Raw genomic sequence first — 23,086 nt, 5'->3', positions numbered from 1 at the left:
AATTTTGTTCTAACTATATTCCTACAAACACTGCATCTACTGCAACATCTTGTACCAAATTCACTTAGTGGTCTTGGTAAACAAAATTTTGGCATTACAGATTTACCATGTACCACCATATATTTCAAATTTCTTCCCTTTTATAGGAGAATAAAAGGTTTTTGTGGCAAAATGTGTATCAACACCTTGTCTTTCACTAAAAATTTCAAAATGTTCCACTACATCCTTTATGTCTCCACTTTTTACATTATATGTAGAGACAAAATAAATATCCTTACCAGTTTTATCACTGGTTGCCAGATGATATTTCTTATAATGGTGATGTTCACCCTTATTACATTTATTCCTTACCATATTATTCTCCTTTTTACCTTCATAAGGGCATTTTCTAAAATATTCACACTGTACCCTCTTTTCAAAACATATTATATGTGATATCCCATTCCTTTGTAGATTTTCTTGTGTGTTACATAATCTAGATACCCTTGCCAATTCCCCATAAGGGAGAGCTTCCAAAGTATGTACAGGGTGGCAACTAGATGCATGAAGGTATTGATTACCATCTATAAACTTCCTATGTATATTTGATATAATTTTACCATGTTCTGTACCCTCAAAAACAAGATCCAAGAATATTACTTTGTTTCCCTTCTGTATTCCATCAAATTCTAACCCAAATGGGTTACCATGTAAGTCTGTCAAAAATTCATTAACTGAATCAAAACCACCATCACAAATAAAAATAAAATCATCTATGTAAAGAAAATAAAATAACACATTACATTTCATAAAATTTAACTCAAATAGAAATTTCCTTTCAAAAAACTTCATAAACAAATTGGCATACATGGGGGCAAAAGCTGCCCCCATTGCTGTCTGCTGTTTCTGCCGATACAAAACATCATTAAAAATAAAATAATTATTCTTTAAACAGAAATCCAACAAATCTACTATGAAATCAACAGAAGGGTTGTCTTTTAAAGAAGATCTCACTGCATTGAGGCCATCATCATGTCTAATAGAAGTATATAGACTTTTAACATCCATAACCAACCAATACATTTTGTTGTTCCAAGAAATAGAGGATATTTTGTTTAAAAATTCCATACTATCTTTGATGTAAACTGGAGATTTAACTACATATGGTAAAATATTCTATGTAAAATCAAACCAGTGTTATGTAGGAAATAGTTGCAGGCTGAAATAATGGGTCGACCTGGGGGTTATGTAAGTTCTTATGTATTTTTGGTAAGCAAAAGAATACAGCTAGGTCCTTTCTATCATTGTCTAACCTATTTCTCACATCCTTCTCTGTAAAAAAACCCAGCCTGACTCCCCTGTCCAGCATGTGTTTAAATTTTGTAACAGCCTTTTGATAATGAATCATATTGCTTCTTTCATATGTTGTATCATCCTGCAAATGATTCATACACATCTCAAAATATTGCACAACACTCATTATAACAATTTTATTTCCCTTATCGGAAGGTTTGATAATAATATCCTTCCTGTCACATAATTCTTTTAAAGCACTCCATTCTTTATAAGTTAAATTATATAAACTATTACATCTGTTCAATTTCATATTTCTACATATATTCTCACATTCAAATTTAATCATGGAGCCATAATGAATAGCTCTCTGGTTAATAAAAGGCGGAATAAATTTGTTAGAAGAAGCTACATAAGACATATCTATTGCATTGCCAACAATAGGAAATTGCACATCATCATTACTTATACATTCATCACATGAATAAAAACTATCCTCAGATTCACATGAAGAAAAGCCTCCATGTGCAGAATTAGAACATCCTTGGTCCCTGCTAAAATGAACTTTCAAATGTATCTTCCTAAGAAATTTAAAGATATCTTGCTGTATCAAATATTCTTTGGGAAAAACAGTAGGTATAAACTTTAAACCTAAACATAATACAGCAAACTGTTCATCAGACAAATCACAACCAGATTAATTAAGAACAATACTTTTATCATTAAAGTCATTACTGTTTAAATTTCTTGTTGTTATACTGTTGTCCATACCTCTGATTCTGACGAAAATTGTCAGATTGATTGAATTTCTGAACAGAGACATCTTCTTGCTCATAACTTCTCAGGCATTTCTGTCCCTGTTGAAATGTTCATTCCTGATGCTGCAAGCCTCCATTGTTAAACTCCTGTTGCATCCTACGTGGTTGTGCTGGTCTAGGTAATTCCGGAAATTCCATACTGGTGTCCGACCTAAACTCTTCCCCTGAAGAAGCAAAAGAAGAAGACAACGGTGCATCAGTGAATCTTACCCTCCTACGTTGTTTCCGCTGTTTTGGTACTGTTTTGGATCAGAGTTGTTTCTATCTACTTTGATATGTATGTCATTAGACAGTAATTCACTTGTTAGGACTGAGATGGTATCCATGCAGCCCACTGGGCCAGTGGAAGCCACAACCCACACTGCTGACCCCTTTGCGAATGCTTCCCATGGACATCCCAAAGATTGCATGGAACATGCACACACATTTCTAACCCAGACCCTATGCACAAAGGTTAGGCATCCTGTCCAGTGGACCCCAGCCAAAGGCAGCTTGTATAACAATAGAAGGAGGCTACTGCAGGACAGAGCAGATTCACATTAAGGCAAGGCATCTGTGGTCAGCACTGGTAATAAGCTACAGTCTCTCATAACAACATCCACGGCCTACTCTGGGAGGGAAATGGCCACGAACACTATAGATAACCACAAGGCCTTCTTCAGTTATGTTACACATATGGACCAAACCTCAGATATGCTCTGAGTTAATACACACCTACTTAACATTCACCAAACACACAGATATTGGCAACATTCTTGCAGACAGGTTCGGTGCACGTATTCCCCCCTCCTTCTCCCCCACAGGTAGAAATACTCATCACAGCTGAATGTAACCTCCCTATCACCTCACATGTCCAGGTGAGGGCCGCCCTCAGCAAAGCAGAACACACAGCATCAATGTGACTGGATGGTATCCCTGGATGTGTGCTACGTGAACTCCAAGAGGACATACAACCGCATATAAGACTGATATTTAACCTTGGCCGTACTACAGGATATGTACCTGAACACTGGCATACAGCAACAGTGGTCCCACTCCACTAAGGAGGCACCTCTACTGACCCTGGGAACTACCACACCATAAGCTTAACCAGCCTGGTCTGCTAAGCTATGGAATTATTCAGTATGGGACGCATATACAGCAATATTGGGTACCTGCAGACACTTGTTCCTGGCCAGTTTGCCTTTATGATGGGCTGATCCTGCCTTTTGAACCTGGTTGACCTTTCAAAACAGTCACTACAGCCATTGCTGAGGGCAACGCAATCCATACAGCCTACCTGGACTTGCCTAAGGCCTTCAAAACTCCACTCAGGCATCATAGACCAGCTCATTAGCTTACATGTTACTACATATGTCACATGATGGGTTGCACACTGGTTGACATACAGAATCCATAATATCGATATTGTAGGAGCCATGTCAGACTCAATGCCAGTCACATGTGGTATCCCACAGGCCTCTGTCCTAGGACCCCTCTTGTTTGGCATTTATTTCTCAGATGTAAAAGTGAACATGTGCGGGTTGTGGATGACAAAGTTCCCAGATGACTGCTAACTAAGCACCATAGTCGTTACACCAGCTGACACACACATCCTACAGACAGGCCTCACTGCAACAGAAAACTGCTGCCAGGATCATGTCCTAACACTGACTGACATGTAATGTATAGTCATCCCCTTTTGGTGGAACTACATGCACACAACATATCACATGGACATACCTATAGATACAGACCTATGACACATATGGGGGGTTCACAGTATGCAGACTATTAACCTGCTACTTTACATTACCTGTGTTTGTCGCAGCTGGTTGCGTTACCGCTACTACTGCTTCCTGCTGCTGCTGGCACGGCTTGCTACTGTCACTGCTGACAGCTTAGACTCAGTGTGTGTACCGTGTGTTGTTGTTTGTGGTTTTTTTTTTCTCTCTCTCTCTGTCTCTGTCTGTCTGTCTGTCTCTCTCTCTCTCTCTCTCTCTGTCTGCCTCCAGACAGTGCAATGAATGTATTGCATGTGTGGAGTGTGAGTACAGGATGCTTTTGTAGGTATCTGCATAAGTCCATGTGATGGCCTCTGCACCAATTGTAAGCCAGCATTTGCTAATTGCATGCAGCCAGTTGTGTACTGATTGCAGTTCTCACTGTGATTTCAGGACAGTGCTATAAAAGGGTATGTGAGATAGGCGTTGCCCTTTCAGATTGTAAGGGCGGGGACCATGCTTGTATGCTGTGGACACTGTTCTGTGAGTGTAAAGGTTAGTATATCTCTCATGATTCAGGCTGTGTTGTAGATTCACATTTCTCCATTCCTCTCTCCTGTTTCCTGTAGTAAGTGTGTATGCACACTGACACCTACAACTATATATATATATATATATATATATATATATATATATATATATATATGTAAATATACATACATTTATATATGTACATTAACTGACATTATTACCTACTAGCTACCAACTAGCATGGCTGTTTCTGTTCACACACTACTATTATGGAAATCCACTAGTTTTGAGAGTAATTCTAAATGGCATGCTTTGTGTACTACACATCCTATATTCCCTTTACATTCATTCCTACTATTACATGATATATTTATTTTAGCACAATGTTCTTTTATAAGAGTCATGGCTTAGTGGTAGGTCATGCAGACTACTGTTTCCAAGGTAATGGGTTCGGGACTGACAGTGTGATTTTATTTTGCTTTTGAACTGACTACAGGACCTGTCAATCAGAGTGACTAAGGCACTTTTAAGCAGTTGTAACTGGGTTAACGCTGGTTTGCGTGGAGCTCCCGCATGCGCACTGGTGTTCAGCTCCGCGCACACCCGCTTACAACGGCTTAACAGTGCTTACTCTGGCGCACGCCCGCACTATTTCCTTTGAAAGAAATGAAAATGGGGAGACAGGAAAGTGGTGAAAAAGGGGTCACAAAGAGGGTAAGACAGTAGAGAAACAAGCTTGGGATTTGCAGGAGGGATGTAGGTAAGGCCCATAGCTGCCCATTTCTTCATCAGCAACAGCTGTGCATATGTATGTAATTTGGTGTGACATTTGAAACCTTCCACCCCTGAGAGAGGTGTCAGGACAACAATAATACTTGTTGTACAGCCAATTGTAATTGATAGTTTCCATGTCCAGCAGACATGTGTGCTGAATGGGCAGCTATGTATGGGGCGTAATTTTTTTGGGTACAGAGTGCCCTTTTTTTTTTTTTCAGGTGAGAGTGGTATGTCAGGTGAAGGAAGTCGGTATAGCTGGGGAGGTAGGTTGGGTAGGTCAACAGACAAGGCAAACAAGACGCATACAGGGGCGGTGTATGACACATGTGGGGGGGGGTTACACAATTGACTGGGATGGATGTTTGGATATCCAGAGCCCATGAGCCCACAGATGGCCACAGTGGAACTGATATCCCCACCCATGGGCAGTTGCCACTGTTCCTTCACTGCCCAGGATGGGGCTGTGCTGGGGGCTGTGTAGGCCGGGCAACAGGCATGCCTGTAAGTTGTGCCACCTGTGCCTCAAGCTGGCGTAGGGGCCCAAGAACAGACTCCCGGATCTCCCTATGCACCACAGTCCGGACGCTACGGAGGGTGAGTGGTGGTTCTCCTCTAGCCACACTTGCAGAGGGGGGATGGGCCCCATCCCCTGCAGAGCTTCCACCTGCAGGTGGCACAGGGCCACTGGAGGAGGGTCCAGACTGGGCACTAAGTGTCAGGTGCACTTGCCAGCTGAGGTGGGAGAGGTGAGTCCACTGGAACCCGCCTTCCCTGTCGTCCTATGTTTTGCATTATGTCATGACAGTTTGGGTTAGTAACATATAATACCATTTGCAATTAGTTGTAACAGCATGCATTAGTATTCCCATTAACCAAACACCCAGATATTCACACCATTGAACAGCGAGCATAACACATGCATAATTTGAACAGCAATACACAGTCCAACAACATGCAGGGTTGATTGATGGCAACAGGCCATCAGGTTTGGATGTATGAACAGGGCGGATGCATCAACGGACATGCAAATATTTATGACCCAACAGGACAAATGTCCAGGGGTGTTAATTGTGATTGCACATACCATTTTCACGTGGAATGGGTTATATGTGGTTATAGGGTGGGGTGAAGAAAATAATATTAACACCTTCGAATACCAATACATATGCTGTACATTTCTAATAGCTGCACATATATACACACTACTGTTCTAACTACAGTTTCCTATATGATAACTACTTCAATTTGGTGATAGGACTGTTACTGCTACATCAATATACATTTTATTGTTCTTCATACACATTCATATCTGGCTTTGTTCAGCTACATCATCCTGCTACATTTGCTTTATATAGCTATAGACAACTGTGGATGTCTGGTATGTCAGACAATTATACTATCTGCATATTGCAGACTGTGAGCAACATATCCAGATTTTGGGATACACATTCCAGCTGCAGCAACACTTTGAACAGATTTTGCTGTTTGGTTTTGCTTCTCACATTCATTTCATTCTGTACTGACTGCAGTATACTTTATTCAGGGGTTATTACTACTTTATTGGTGGATTCATAACTCTTTCTCACACTCTCTCACTTGTTTTCATTTTACTATTCGGGATGGTACGTACTTGTAGGCTTTATTGACATGTTTTACCTATAGTTATTACAATCCTTTCCAGCAGTCTCACTTCTGTCATGTTTCAGTATTTCAACAGGGGTATATTTCACACATGTGATTTGCTCATCTTCTGCAGCTGTACTTTTCAGCCTGCTGCAGGTTGTGTACTATTATATTACAGGTGGGGCATATTTATTTCAGACTTTATTTCAGACATTTTCATTTTTCTGTTTGGATTACAGACTGCAACACACTTTGTAATCAAGCAATACTTGCAAACACTCTTACACTGTTTAGAATATAAAAGTTGTGTGCAGGAGTTACCCAGGCAGTTCCCGAAATAGCTGTAGCAAACAGCACGAAGTAAAAAACAGCAATTCCTTGTCTCTTCAGACCAAAACGCAGTACTACTTCATGTAATTCCAAACCAAACAAAAAACAAAATATGAACATTAAAAAACAGAAACTGTTGAAAGTTTATGATTGTAGAAAATTATAGAAACAGTTGAAAACAAAAACAACTCTTACACTGTTACTTGCACATTCTATTACTTAGTGACTACACTGCACTCTTTTGCTAACTGTCATACTTTTATATTTCTTTACAGTTACTGGGAGAGGATTACTGACCTGCCTGGTGGCGCAACCACACCAGCCTATCGCCATAGGCTCTGCAGTTTGCAGAACGGACACCTGCAGCTATAATATAAATGTAGTAATATTGGAATACACATCTCCATAGTATCAGCTAGTTTAATTTCTTTCATATATAATTAAATGTAACTTACTCAGTAGTGGGGCGTTGGGCATTTGCTGGGCCTCCTGGATCCAAAGGTTCAATTGGTCCTGCTTGCGTCTCTTCGGGTCCGCATGGTGGTGATGAACCTGCTCACCAGTCCTTGGAATCCCTGTGGCATTGGTGAGATCATGAGCCAACCGGTCCCACGCCTCAGCCCTATATGCTCCCCACAGGACCTGGCCCTGCATGAGTTGGGCCTCATGATTGTGGACTAGGAGCCAGACCATGTATCTGGACTCCTCACCGCCCCACCTCTGTGCTCGAAAGCAACTACCCTCACCTACTCCTGACATTCTGGCTGCAAGTTAGTTCTACAATCGTTTATGATGTGTATTCCCGCCTATGGGGCTTATTTATGCCGTTTTTCCCGCACATATTTGTGATTGTCCATTTTGGAATTGTATCAACTTCACAAAACCTGCTTTGTCATGCTCCACTTTGCATTCATTCCTATATATTTGCTATTACTGCATTTATAGGTACTGCTTTCATGCCTTAGTGGTTCAGTACCTTGACTATGGTGCATAATATCCTGGGTTCAAACCTGGCCACTGCTTTTTATTTTTTATGACTGTCTAGACAGGCTGAGGGGTGTGTCTGTGTAAAGGCAGTTTAGATATGGCTTGCACAATGTTGCCCGTCGGTTAGCTTGTTGGTGCAGTGCGCAGCTTCGCGCAAACAGGGTACGCTGGTTTACACTTCATTTGGCTGTTAGCATGCATATTAAGCTCAGCTCAGCTAGGGGCACACAGTTTCAGCATGTTAAACCACTGCTCACCTACGGGCACTCATTTTACACCTGTTAAACCACTGCTCACCTACGGGCAGATGTACTCACCTTGTTAAACTGTAGCTCAGCTATAGGCACATCTCGCATTTTTTATTGTTTTGTTATCTCACATTTCTTCAAAATAAATGGACTATTTCATTACATTTTACATAAACTATGATTTTATATTTGTACATGTTTGTCAGGGACTTGTTTCGTGCTTATTTTACTAAAAATAAAAATTTATGTTGTGGGGGCTCGAACCATGAATGCCTGCTCTTCAGCCGACGTCTCTACCGCTATGCTATTGCTTCTTGGCTTACTTTGCATATTTAGTTCTTATATCCTTTTCCACTGACTGCTAACTGTGGCTAAGCTACGGGCACGCCCGTGCAAACGAGCGCACTCACGGCCAAACATCTTTATGATTTAAAAAAATATATAACATGTTCATTTATATATTTTATGTTCATAGTCTGTGGGGGCATGTGTTGTGTTGTGTTTATTCACATTTCCATGGCCTCTGTCGTGGGTGTTTACTTTGGGCAATTTTACTCTTCTGGGGGCGTGTCCGCTTGCAGGGCTCGGCCTGCAGACATGCCCCCTACTGTCTTCCACGGACCGTGTTAGCCTTCAGTGTGATTCAGCATGCCCTCATGCATATGCATGACATGCTGACATCACACCGTTTAACTGCAGCCTCCGTGTAAGCCATGTATCTCTTACACGGAGGCTTCGTGAATCCTGCCCAATGTATTCAAAAGTAAAATACTTTCCTTTAGAAAGCAATAGTAGACAGTGATTTTCACTTGCTCTTAACAAAGGATAGCTTATAAATGCAAGAAAAGTCTGCTTAATGTAAGCAGTTCTCTTCTTCATTGTTTTAATACATCATAATCTGAGATTTGCATTATTAGCTTTCTAGGATTTCACTTTGTTCATTATAAAGCCATCAGCCATTCGATTTTTTTTCACTACCAAGGCCCCACAAGCTGCTGATGTTCTTCATATCGATCACTGCTGCAATAACAGCTATATCATGGGTTATATCCTGCCAAGTATCAAACAACCGGCCAGTTTCCAAAGCTTCAGGGTACTTTCCACTTGCCCAAAACCTCAAGCAGCTTGAGATGAGCTGAATAAAAGACAAGTTTGGGAATAAAGCCCTTCAGAGATTTACTACCGGCTAAGAGTAAGCTCCTCTGAGGCTTTTGGATATAGTCTGTCAGCTTTTGCTTTCCTTTGTTGGGCAGATAAGTTCCTCATGAGAAAAAAAACTTCCATTTTCTTATATTTACTACTTTTCTCCTCAGGAAAGTTATTTTTAAAGGCAAAAGTGCTGTGTTTCAATGGACAGTCTTGAGAGTGTAACATACTTTTAAACAGAGCAGTCTTTTTTTCTGTCAGTCTTAAAGGTGTGTAAACAAACTAATAACATTTTGTTTGGATGAATTGTGTTTACTTTTCTATTATGGGGCTGCCATAATGTTTGAAAGTGGTTTTTACAGTGGTTTTTCTGTCAAAAAGTCACTTCTGTGGACTCCTAGTTTTGCCAGCATTTGTTGCTTGTCTTATCCAGAAAAGAGGCACAATTTTGGCTTGACCATGGAACAGGATTTTGATCTCACAGTCAGTCTTTCTTCCAGTCATAAAAAGAAAAAGTTAAGCAAATAGCCTTTGCCACCACTGCAGGCTAGCAATTTACTTCATCTGCAGGTGAGTGACTCTGCTGTGGCCTTTTGTTATACCTCAGACCACTCATCATTTACCCCGAATCCCTCTGGTTTAGCACCTACAACCACTATGGACTGGGGGGTTAGCCATGTCCCCTTTGGCTCCTCTCAGTGGTCAAGGGAGAGCCACTTTTGTCAGTCCTGGGACAGGGAATAGGAAAGGTTTCCCTCTTATGGCAGAATGCTGTGCCCATTCCTGGGGAGGCAATGGCTGCCATTAGTAAGATAGTGGGCCTAATTTTTCCTGTCAAAAAGAAAGAAAAAAACAAACGTATCTACTCCTCCACAAATTTCTTTGAATAGAAGCAGATTACTAAGACTGGCTCAGGGTTTAATTCAGGCTGTTGATCCTTCTTGTAGAGTGGTGTCTGGTAAATTAAAGAGGGGTGTGTTTTTTCCTGAAGAGATTCAGGATTCTGAATCTGAACAGGAAGATGCAGGGATGGATTTAGGGTTTTGTCCTCAGATTTATGATTCAGACTCAGAGGAGAGCTTAGTTTCTGATTCTTCCTATGAGGGTTTCTCTTTCTTTGAAACTATTGCTAGAATGCCCCAGTGTTTTCACTCTGAAAAAGCTGAGATTTTTCAGTCCTTGAGAAAATACGAGTTGTTATAGAATGATTTTCCAGAATATACACCCATTCCTCCTGTCCTTCCTGTCCTGTCTGCTTTAGAAGATGTATGTAGTGCTGCCTGAAATGTTTCATGATAGTCAGCCAGCTGTCCTTAAAAATGCAGATAGGATGTATGAAGTTCCTCAGTCTTTTAAATGTCTGTACACTATTCCAAAAACTGACCCAGAAGGTATAGCAATAGTTGAGTCTACTGCTGCTAAGCAATTAGATAATTCCAATCCTAATCTTTGTAATAAGGATGGGAAATTTAATGTTAGCTATGGGAAAAAGGTGTACACTTCTGCAACTTTGATTTTCAGAATTTTAAATTGTCAGGCTCATATGCTGAATTTTGTTCTGACATATTGTGAAAGTTGAGAAATGTGTTATCTACAGTTTATTCTTGTGAAGAAAACACTGCTTTAAATCACTTAGTTTCTTCTATTGTTTAGGTCAGTGTTAATTATTTGCAGTGTGTGTATGATTCTGTTGATACTTCTTGCAGGGCTGTGGCTACTTGTACTTTTTAATGAAGTTTGCTTGATTATATTCTGAAAACCTAGTTAATTTAAAAATTTGATTTTAAATTCTCCTGTAGCTAGAGATTTACTGTTTGGCTCCTCTACTGCAGAGGTGATCAAAAAGTATGATGAAAGGGACAAGCTGATCCAGGGAATCTCTATGATATTTCAGCTCTTCTTTTCCAAATTGTCCAAGGGATTTTCTTTCTCCTCATCCAGTGTCAGCAAAAAAAAAACAGATTAAACTGTCTCAAAATCTAAGATATTTAACTCATTACATCTGCGTGACATCTAAAACTGCGGTGGTGCAGCGGTAGTGTTGTCGCCTCACAGCAAGAGGTTCTTCCATTTGAATCTCGGCTGGAGCACCTTATGTGTGGTGTCTGCATGTCCTCCCTGCAGTCGAGCGGCGTTTGAAAGACATGCATAGGGCGTGCCTTCATTGAAGGTTTGGCATCAAGCTGGCACCTCGGCACAGTAAAAATCTACTGCCAATCATTAGCAGACTGGAGTTCTGCTGTGGCGACCCCTAACTGGGAAAAGCCGAAAGAACAACAACAACATCTGAGTGACATCTCCAGGTACATCTGCAGTTAATTCCTACTGATGCCTGTAGGCATCAAACATTGTTTTTTTCATTTTTGCATTAATAATTCTAAAACCATACTATGCACCAAGTTTTAAAAGATTTCATCTTAAAGCTTACACAATGGCAAACTCAACTGCATTGACATTTGACCCCGTCTAGTTCAGGTAAATAGAGATTAACTATTGTTTCTTGTGATATTCATTTATATAGACATAATATTCACATTCTTCAAAATATCTCAACAAACAAATAAGTCAAACAGAACTACTTACCGTAAGAAAGCACTCAGCCATATGAATAAAATGCTGCTGACAATATGAATGTAACTTGAGTGGTTGCTGAGATATTGCAAGTTGTTTACAAAATATTACAAATGTAATAATTTGTGTTTACTGTGACTTGTAAAATTCAGTTTAAAACCTAGAAACTAAAGAATACTACCCCTATAAAATAGTTTGTACTGAAGGCTTTGCCATGTATACTTCTTTCATAACCCCCTAGGTTCCAGAGATATGAGCATTTATTTGAAATGTGAGGACATAATTTGATTCTGTCAAAAGGCTTAGGCTCCGTCCAGTGGAAGTTATAGTGCAAACTTCCTGAGCTCCATTGGAGTGAATGCGTTAAGAAGAAGCAACAAGGGGGTTCCAAAAAGATGTCCCAAACCTCCTAAAACCAAGAAGAATCCAACAAGTCTAAATGACTACCCAAGATACCTTGTGACCTCCTCCCACCCTAGTCCCTATTCTCTTCCAGAAAGTCTGAATCTCCATTGTTATGTTTGACAACAGATTATTTCAGACATATGTGTTCTGAAAATCATTCAGTGGGATTACAGGTGGCAGTGGGAGGATATTTCTCCTTCCCAGGGAGTCATTTATCATTTTGCAGATCAGACTCTTTTGTTTCCTCCTGTTCTTCATCACACACTGTCCTAAGGAGTGACAGAACCAGTTCATCCTTCCCAGGAGGAGACGGGGTTTTATTCAATGATGTTCTTAGTGCCAAAAATGCTTGGATACCAGTTCTGGATCTTTCTTTTCTAAACCTGTTTGTGCTAGTGCCCAAATTCAGAATGATATCACTTCACAACCTGTTACCTTTTCTTCATCTTTGGAGGTTCCTGGTAAAACTAGACTCAAAAGATGCTTATCATCACATGCCTATGCATCCAGACTTCAGGAGGTTATTAAGGTTTTGTGCATCTGAATCACATTATCAGTTTTTTTGCCTTACCCTTTGGACTATCCACTGCACCAAGTGAGTTCACAAAGTGTCTGTCTCAAATTATAGCTCATTGCAGGCTACATGGTATCAACATGTTTCCATATTTAGACAACTTGCTTATCTTTGCAGAGTTTTTCCAAATGTCAGGAGTCTCTCACTTGGCTGAGAGATCTCTTGCACAAGTTAGGATTCCAAGAGAACATTCAAAAGTCTTTTTTGACTCCCTCACTTAGGATTGTGTTCCTGGGAGATCAACAAGACACCAGTTCAAAGAGCTTTTCTCCCAGAGGAAAAATAGATCTTTACCTAGATCTGTTTCTAAGATTTTCCTCTCAGACTCTCAGACTTTGGTCATTGTGAGGAAATACCTCAGAAGTTTTGGTCTCATGGCACCAATGATTCTCATGATACCCCTGGCAAGATTTCACATGAGAAAGATACAGTGGTATCAGAAATCTCTTTGGTCCCAGCATCAACACCCTTTATCTTTTCAGATCCAAGTACTTGGGTTTGTCAGAAGAAAAATGCATTGGTGGAAACAACAGTTATCCTTAAATGCAGGTCTCCCTTTCTCCCTCCCTGCTCCAAAGCAGTCAGTTACCACAGATGCTTCACACATTGCTTGGGGAACAGTTTTAGGAGGGTTAAATGTGCAGGGGGTGTGGGACACAAAGGACAGATGCAAACTCATAAATATCAAGGAGTTGCTTATCCTGGTCAAGGCACACAACTCCCTGAATCAGCTTTGTTCCCTGGGACCCCTTCAAGTGGTTACACACAATACCACAGTCATATAGTACATCAACAAACAAGGGAGAACCAGACCGTACCCCCCTATGCAAACTAGCCATGTTAGCTTGGGATATAACTTCACAGCACAATCTCACTCATCAGGCATCATACATTATGTCAGTGTAAAATTATGTGGCAGACAAGCTAAGCAGGACCAGAGCAGAATCTCACAAATTGAAAATAGATAAGGGTTTTTCCAAGAATTGATTCAAACATGGGGAGTTCCTCAAATAAACCTCTTTGCCTCCTCTCTGAACAGTCAAGAGGCAAAATTATGTTCCAGGACTCTATGCAAGAAGGCCTGGAAGACAGACACCTTTTCTTTTCTCTTTCCACTAATATCCAGGGTACTTCTCAAGATTCATAAGGAATCTCCTAAGATCATTGTGGTGACTTCCTTCTAACCCAGGCAACCATGTTTCTCCCTTCTTTTGAAAATGACCAGAGGTAATTACCTCAAGTTTCCTCACACACTGGCTCTACTCACACAAGAACATGGGTGTTTGATACCCCCAACATATATCATCTTCAATTGACTGCCTGGATGATGGGGGCTTAATTTCTTTTAGGCACCTATTTCCTGGGGATGTGCAGCAAGTAGTAATGCAGGCAAGAAAGTCTGCTACTAGAAAATCATATATTAGCAAATGGAAAAGGTTTTCTAGTTGGTAACAACATAATTGGCACCTGTTCAGGGATAGTTGTTTTCTATTTTTACAGTATTTGTGTGAGTCACTATCTATGGCTTTTCTTATTCCTCTGTCAAGATTAATTTATCAGCCATTGCAGCATGTCTACCCATGGATCTTCCTCTTTCAAGGCAGTCTCATGTCAAAAATGTTCTTAAAAGGGACTTTGCATAAGAGGCCTCCAAGTAAACTGGTGGTCCCGCCTTGGGAACTTAACTTTGTGTTAGAGAAGCTAATGCTTGCTCCATTTGAACCAGCTAATCAAGCTGACTTGAGGTTTTTAGCAAAGAAAAACATTTTTTTCTAATTGCTCTGACATCTGCAAGAAGGTTATCTGATTTGCAAACTCTTGTGGTGAGTCAACCCTGCCTCATTTTCCAGTGAGAGAGGGTTTCTTTGAAGTTCATACCTTCTTTTATGCCTAAAGTGGTATGCAAGTTTACTTTATGACATACTATCCATCTCCCCATTTTCTTTTATGAACCTAAAAGTGAGAGAAAAAGGATACTCCATACCTTGATCATCCACAGACAATTCAGGCACCATCTTCACAGAACTAATTTTTCAGATCTTTTGATCAATTGCTCATTTCTTGTAAAGGAAAGAAGGGACAACCTGTATGAAAACAGGCTATTTCCAAATGTTGTCTAAGGCTATTACCGTTTGTTATTCTCACCATGACAAATCTATTCCAGGCAAGGTCAAGGCCCAATTTATGAGGTTCTTGGCTTTATCTATGGCTTTTTGAAAAGGGATGGATTCTAGAAGAATTCTAGAAGCTGCTGCTTGGTCCTTTGTATATACGTTTACGAAACACTATAGGCTTGATTCTTTTTCTAGGTCTAGATCAACTTTTCTTAGGATCATTCTCCCGGGACTCCTGGACCCTTCATTATCCTCATCCCAAATATAGTTACCCATATAATTAAGACTATGGCAGAAGTGATCAATATGAAGAACATAGTATAGTTGTGTAAGTTAAACGTACCATAACAGTAGATGTGTGAATCATCACTGCTGCTGTAGCTGCTCCCTCCCTCCATCTCCCTTGTATTGTGGTGTGTTTTTTATCCCAGAGTGTGGATATATTTTTTTTTAATTATTTCTAGCATTGCCCTTTCAGGGCTCAGCTTTGCTCTCACTATTGGCAAGAAAGCTCTGAAGTGCTTTGCACTAAACTTGTCTACTAGTCAGTTCACCTCAAGCTGCTTGACAGTTTGGGGATCCGTAAAGGAGTATTGAAGTGCTGGAAGCTTATTGGCTGTTATATCCTTGGCAGGATATTACCCATATAGCTAAGACTACTGCAGCAGTGGTCACTTAAATATCTACTGTTATAGTAAGTTCAACATACAAAACTGTACCTTTCTTTATTCCAATGAACAGTTCATTCCTGTTGTATAAAACATTGTTTCATGAAACAAAAAAAAAAATAGCACAAAGCAGAAATATTACTTCTGGATGGCAATACATTTGAATTAATTAAAAAAAATATTCCTTTAACTTCAGTAGTATTTTATGCATCATTTTGAATGCAGTTAAGCACATGCAAGGTGGTCACCTTTTTTCCATTGCATGCGTGTCAAAACTGTCAGTATATTCCAGTTTGTCAGTAAAGTCAGTGCAATGATTTTTGTAATTATGCCTTTGAGCATAGAATTTGTATTGCCACAAAAATTTTCCAACAATTTATATATTATTTTCTGTTACACTTTATAAGTGCACAGCCTCTACACACTTGGCGTTAGCTAGTGGATTTTTACAGTATTTAGCCTTGATATAACAGTACATTATAGTTCCTTGATGTCAGTTCTATATTAAAAAATGCAGAAAGCTACATTTTGTATTTTGGAATTTAAACAGAATTTTGTCAAACTTGCTACATAACTCAGTAATAAAATTGTTGTGTACATTCAGTGTGCATATCTTTGTTAAGCAACCATCCAACAATATGCTATGCATTCTTCCAGTACACAATATTTCATTACTTTTATATCACATTGCCAAAACACTTAATATTACTTGTCGTTCTGCCACTTATTGACATTATATGTTGTTATTATTTTTTTATTTAAAATTGTTGACTTGGGTAGACTACTGATTCAAAAGTACCCATTTCAGGTTCAGCCCAGATGAATGAACAAGAAAATGAGAGGTATAACATTTAAATATGTGTATACATAAACAAATCACAGTAATAATATCATACAGTCCAAACAAAATTACATAATAAAATATTTACAAACTGTAATGGATACCATCAATAATTAAGACAGAATAAATGCAATTCACAAGATAAGTAATAAGTGATACACAAATGTACATTACCATTTCACTTTAAATGTTTACAGTGAGAGAGGATTGCCAATAGGTTAGTACTGAAAAAACATTCAATGGATTAGGGTATTTGGCCTTTGAATGTGTTTAGATTATCAGAGATTATTAAACAGTGACTTTTTTACTATCAAGAAGTGGTTAAGATTATGCCAGTATTTTAGGAGAGCTGTTGAATCTATTATAGATCGGCTAATGGATTCCAAAAATCTGAGTCCTAGAATAAAGAAGCTGCAGTTGCTGCATTTTCTTTTGACCAGGGAGTAAGGAAAAAGGGTGGATGATTAGTTTGTGATTTCAGTTTATAAATACTTTCTCATACTGTAACTCATCCATTGAGGTATGCAACAGAGTTAGGCTTTAGTAGTTTGAACAAGAGGGTACCTAAAATATTTTTTCTTTAATGGACTGCTAACCAGTTGCATTTTTTTTGAGAAATTAACAGTAATTTTCAGCTCTTGGAGCTAATGTAATGATTGAACATATTTTGCTGGAGGTTGTTATGAGGGTTTTAGGTCTTTTTTTGGTACTATAACTAGAAGCCAATATATTGGATGGAGCAAAAGGAGTCTCTTCTATATGGCTTCTCTGCCTGCTGGGGATAAGAAGGGACATTTTTCCATGCTCAGAAAACAGTTTCATGAATTTGTAATTCTAGTGTGTCTTTGTGAAGTTGAATGTTTGGATTTTGATATAGCCAAAATTTAACGTGTTTGAAAGAAATATTGGTTTCCAGTGGGGTTGCATACAGAACACAATTTGTGGGGTGTATCAAAATTGTTTCAGTTGGTTATCTATTGATATTTTTCATCCTTATCTACTTGACAAGGTTAAGTAGGCCTTATTGAAGTTTGTGTTTGATGTTACTCTAAGAGTTTCTGACTTATAGATGACTATGCCATGTGAGTATAGCATGACAGGTAAAAAAGAACTGTCTGATGCCAGTCTATGTACAGAGAGAAAACTAATGGTAATATAATTGATTCATGTGGGTCTGCTTTATAAAAGGTATCTCTGGATGAGATGGAGACACCTAATTATACATAGGTAAGTGTTAGACTACCTGCCCTTGTGGTCCATTTTAAGCCTAGCCAGTTTCTGTAGAGGTGAGAATCAAACCCTGATATGAACGTGATTTTTTTTTTCTTTAAGCAGAAACTACTTTTTGAAAGCAGCAAACCTGAAGTACAACCTGCCATTAAAGATGACAATGAAAGGCAATGTAAGCTCTTACTGTATGACTGGATGAAATTGTGTTTACAAAGACAAGTAATGGGTCCACGATTACAGTACATCATCTGGAAATCATATAGTAGCATACCTGCTTCAGTACTGTGTCATTAAATTTGGGGATTTGAAAGTGACAGTATGTGTAACAAACATAAACCTGTGTATTGAAGAGATGGCTGTGCAGATATCATCATGGTGATGGTTTTAAATCTCCTTCAGTATTTAAAATCATTAAAATTCTTCCAAGATTAAAAAGTATTTTTGATTAGTCAAGCTGTTATGTTCAAGTCTGCGAAATCAGCTGCATTCATAAGTAGTTTACCATGACAGAGCCAACAAAGTGTATACTTTACTAACACCATTAATCCTGGACTATTAGCAATTTAACAACTGTCGAAACTCTCTACTGTTTCCATTTCATATCCAAAACATTTCAATTACTGTAACAAACAAAGCAAAATGTCTCAGCTTGGGTATCATAGACTTATTTATTTATTTATATTTATTTATTTATTGGCATTTGATTACCGGGAAAGTCCACTAGGCCAGTGAAAGCCCATTTTCGGTGGAGGCTTGGGGAGAAAAGCTCCAGATTTAAAATGACAAAGAACATTTTACAAATAATAGAGAGAATGAGAATTATACAATAACAGAAAATAATACAAAATAAAATATAAATTGAATGTAAATTATACAATATAGATAAAGGTTGCAAAAAAGCTGAAGTGGATCAGGATTATGGCTGTGCTTTTCCTGTCCCCATTAGTTAGTATACAGAGCAAGGAAATAAAGCACATTATCCACAACAACTGGAAGATAATACTTGGTAATCAAGAATTATCTAAAATTACTGGGGATAGACCTAAGTTTATACACAAGAAGACAAAAAATTTTAAATACGTTTTCGAAAATTTGCCCAATGACCTTAAGAAAAATAGCATTGAAACTAAATTAGGAACTTTTCCCTGTAACAATTGTTCTACGTGTAGATTTATTCTACCTTTAAGCACTTATTTTTTTGAACACAATACATTTTTATATACAGCAAAAGGCAGATATTCCTGCAATACAGAATAACTAGTGTATATTACTATCTGTTCTACATGCAAATGTTTTTATGTAGGCAAAACTATTCGAAGATTATCAAGTAAGATTAGAGAACACACAGCAGCCATTAAGAAAAAAGATTTAAATAATGCTTCAGCAAGACATTCTGTGAATTGTTAGGATTTTAAAAAAATTCAATTTTTGGTAGCTGAGAAAATAAACACGGGGAGATTTACAGACAGATTTAATGCTTATCTTGAAGTTTTAGAACTCAAATGACAGGTTATTTTAAAAGCTGATGCAATACCAAACATTAATGAGAAGATTTCCATAAAATGTCTTTTAAAGTTTAAAAACAGTTAAATGGTATTTACATTTTACCATTACTACACACACACACACACACACACACACACATATATATATTTATATTTTAAGAATTTATGGTTTCCATTTATGTAAACAGTTACTTTTGTTTTTACATGTACTGTATGTTTAAATATATAAGTAGGCAAGCTTAAATTCTATGATTGAAAGAGTATGAATGGCTAACTAGTAGTACTGGTTAATTGATGATAATATTTATTGATGTAAGCTGAGTGATTGTATTGTTTCTGAAGAAGTTCTGTATTAAACTAATGAAAGCGCTAAAGATAGTGTCTCTGAGTCGTATTTTGTTATTGCTTTTCAAAGGTAATATTATGTTATCAATAGTGTTAATCAATGTCAAAGTACAGACCATCAGATTATTTAACAAATGCTAGCTAAGCCTCATGGTTAAGTATTTTACAGATTATGAACTCCAGAGTAAGCATACATTCAGGAGTTGCTTACAGTGAGGAAGTTATAATGTATATATAAATGTAGAGGCAGAATGCCATCTAGATAGGGGGAAGAGAGAGAAAAGGTGATTAGTAGATTATGATGCGGCGAGAGGAGAAATTAAGTGGTTAGTGTTCAATAGGATTCAGCAGGAAAATGAAATATTTTTGCAGGGGCTAGATATTGGCAGATTAGGAACAGTAGGTATATTAAGTAATGGCAGAGGAAGGGGTCGAACAGTTACAAATCCAGTTGGAGAGGAGTTGATTTTGCAGAGCAGTTTTAAAGTTAGGGGTTATGCTGTAAGAGGATGCATGTAGGCAGAATATTCCATTTTTTAATGATAGTGTTATTAAAATAGTGTTTATTATAAAAGAATAGACTATTTTGCTAGCAGTGCATCGTCTGTTTGCTTTTTCCCTTTTGCGACATAATCCAAAGAAGAATTTTTCAGCTACAGTCAAAAACAGTACTTCAATTTTCAAATGCTGTTTTCTGGAATAATTTTAAAACATATGTATTACTTTCCCGTTTTTATAATGTGCAATGTTCCATTTAAGACAATTCCCATTGAACATCTCAGAATAGGACTTGTCAGCACAGAAGTGCACAATTTGGCTGAAATGTGTGTTCTGTTTTTTTTTTTCTTTTTTGTAATCTCAAAGTGAGTGTTCAGTGATGAGCTAGTATTCATAGTTAAATTTTGAAATATATAACACAAGATTGTGCCAAAATTGAGAATACATAGCTAGGTACTGAATCATACAACCATGAAGCACTGTTAATACGATGTGCTAAAAGGTGCAGAAAATTGATATGCAAATGACTTTATAATTGAACGCACAGTCTTATGAGCTCAAAGACACAAATGAGGCTTGGCAAAAGCAGGCTGTGACTTATGGCCATTAGACACAAAGTGACATGATACTTAAAGAGCATGGCAAACGTTGCAGCATGATAAAAGCAAAAATACTAGTAGTAGCGTGACTATTTTTCAACAGTAATTACTTACGATGGATAATGTTCTCCCAAAGATCTGACTCAACAACACTTACCAGCAAAAGCAGTATTACATAGAATTACATCACACCAGCCGACAAAAATAGCAGCTACTGGACTACTTTCCATTGGAAAGCAATATTGAAGAGTCATTGGTGGACCTGTGTTGCCTACATACTTGAACTGGAAGAATGCTCTTCCAGTAACTGTGGATACAAAGACATGTGCAGCTCTTACTCTTCCAGCTAAAGGACCTTTCAGTGGCAATCTGAGGAGACATTGAGTATCTCACTGATGCTGGCCTGTAGAATATTTGAGATGATCCCCAATATATTGTTGGAACATGTAGTCAAGCGTTTTGGCTTTCTTAGCACAACAGGGGTGAAAGCCATTGTTATCATAGTTTTATGATATCACCCATTTACAAGTGCTGAGACTAACAGATTTCACCCATTTGGCAATAACAGCTTCACTTGATATCTGTGGACAGATTTATACTATCCAAAAGGGTTACCATTCCATCTACTGCCAGGTAGTCTGCAACACAGATGTGTTCATAATCCAAGTATCTGCACAGCACCTATAGTGTCTGTGATTCCCACATATGGCATGCTAGTCTTCTGCATTACCACTTTCCACATGCTAACACCCCGCAAAGTCACTTGGTATGCAAGCACAGGCACATCCACACAGTGAAAGCCACAGACAGTGTTTACACATGTTGAACCTCCCATGTCTTTATCACCCATTGGTTCCTACTGTGTTGCAGGCCCATCCATCCACAACCCCATTTTTCATTTTTGCACATGAGATCAGGGTGTCACATCAGCAGTTACAATCATCTAGCTCAACCTCCGGGTGCATTGCAGGTGATGGAGGATAATTCCAAGATCTCTAGCTGATTATATATGGAACCCACAAAGCATGGCCAGATATCAGTATTATAGCACCTACACCAAAACCAGGAATATCATAGAGTATGTGTTCACCCTGCTGAAATTACAAATATGCTGCCTAGACATGTCTCCAGTGAAATGCATTATGTCCCTGCCATATCCACTCAGCTATTTTTACCATGTTACATGGTTCCTATTATGATCTTTAGGAAGAAGGCAGCACAGTCATCGTAGCATGACCTCTACATCTGCAAATGTTGAAGTCATCATAACCACTAGAACATCATCTTCCATTATTGGCACTAATGGTGACAGGCAGCATCAGTTAGCTGCACTGCATTTCTCTAGATGTCATAATGGACAAGATATATATGACAGCACAGCTGAAACAGCAATATCTAGTCTGACTCTATGGGTTCTGACATGCACCCAGTAGCAATGTAGTGTCATACAAAGCAATATTATAAATGCAGTGTTCTGTACAGACTGTGCTGGGTAGTATATGGTTGAGTCAGATTGCAAGTCAGGAATGTCCACATGTACCACATAGGAAGGAGAGTTGTGAGAGTCAAAACTGTCACCTTTTGTACAGGTGCCTAGGAACACATGGATACATGAAGGCAATGAACTTGGTCAACAGGAAGAGGCTCATCAGAGTTATAGAGGATTTCCTCAGCTGACAAGGAGGGACAGCCACTACAGGCTTCTACAGCATGGTCAGTATGATGGCAGATCATGAGACAGGCATTATGTGCATATGCAATGGGACCCCTGTGATGAACAGATATAGATGGTGGCTCTGTGGTATAGCCACCCCAAGTCAGGGGTGAGGTATGGTGACACCCTGACCATGACAGTTGCAGCTGCAGACTATGTATCTGTGATGGCCATTCTATTTGGGCATCACTGGTATGTGCATATTACCACTATCAGAAACAACAGACAGTAAGAAGCTGATACATAAAGTGGCCATAAATGCAATGTGTCATCATAAGTCACATGAGTCTAATCATGGCATTGTCCCTTGGACTGTTTCCAAGATACTTTGGTAGTGATTGATAACATCATCCCAAAGGCAAAGCACCTTGACAATCATCACCAGGTCAGCATGTGTAGTTGAGAACTATGCCTAGATTACAGCCCTGGACATCTATTGATTGATGCCTCTGGCAATTTGTATATCTGGGGCATGCTATGATAGTGGAACGGTGCCTTGAAATACTGGTAGCCTGCTGTTCAGTACATATCCACATGTCAGAATGGGTGTCCTAGTCAAGCTTATAGGTAAAGTGGCAGTGCTGTCT

The sequence above is a fragment of the Protopterus annectens genome, chromosome 1.part2 (assembly GCF_019279795.1).
Source record: "Protopterus annectens isolate FY-2018-M chromosome 1.part2, PAN1.0, whole genome shotgun sequence".
Lineage (NCBI taxonomy): Eukaryota > Metazoa > Chordata > Ceratodontiformes > Protopteridae > Protopterus > Protopterus annectens.
The sequence above is the reverse complement of the archived record's forward strand: the minus strand, read 5'-3'. Positions refer to the sequence as shown.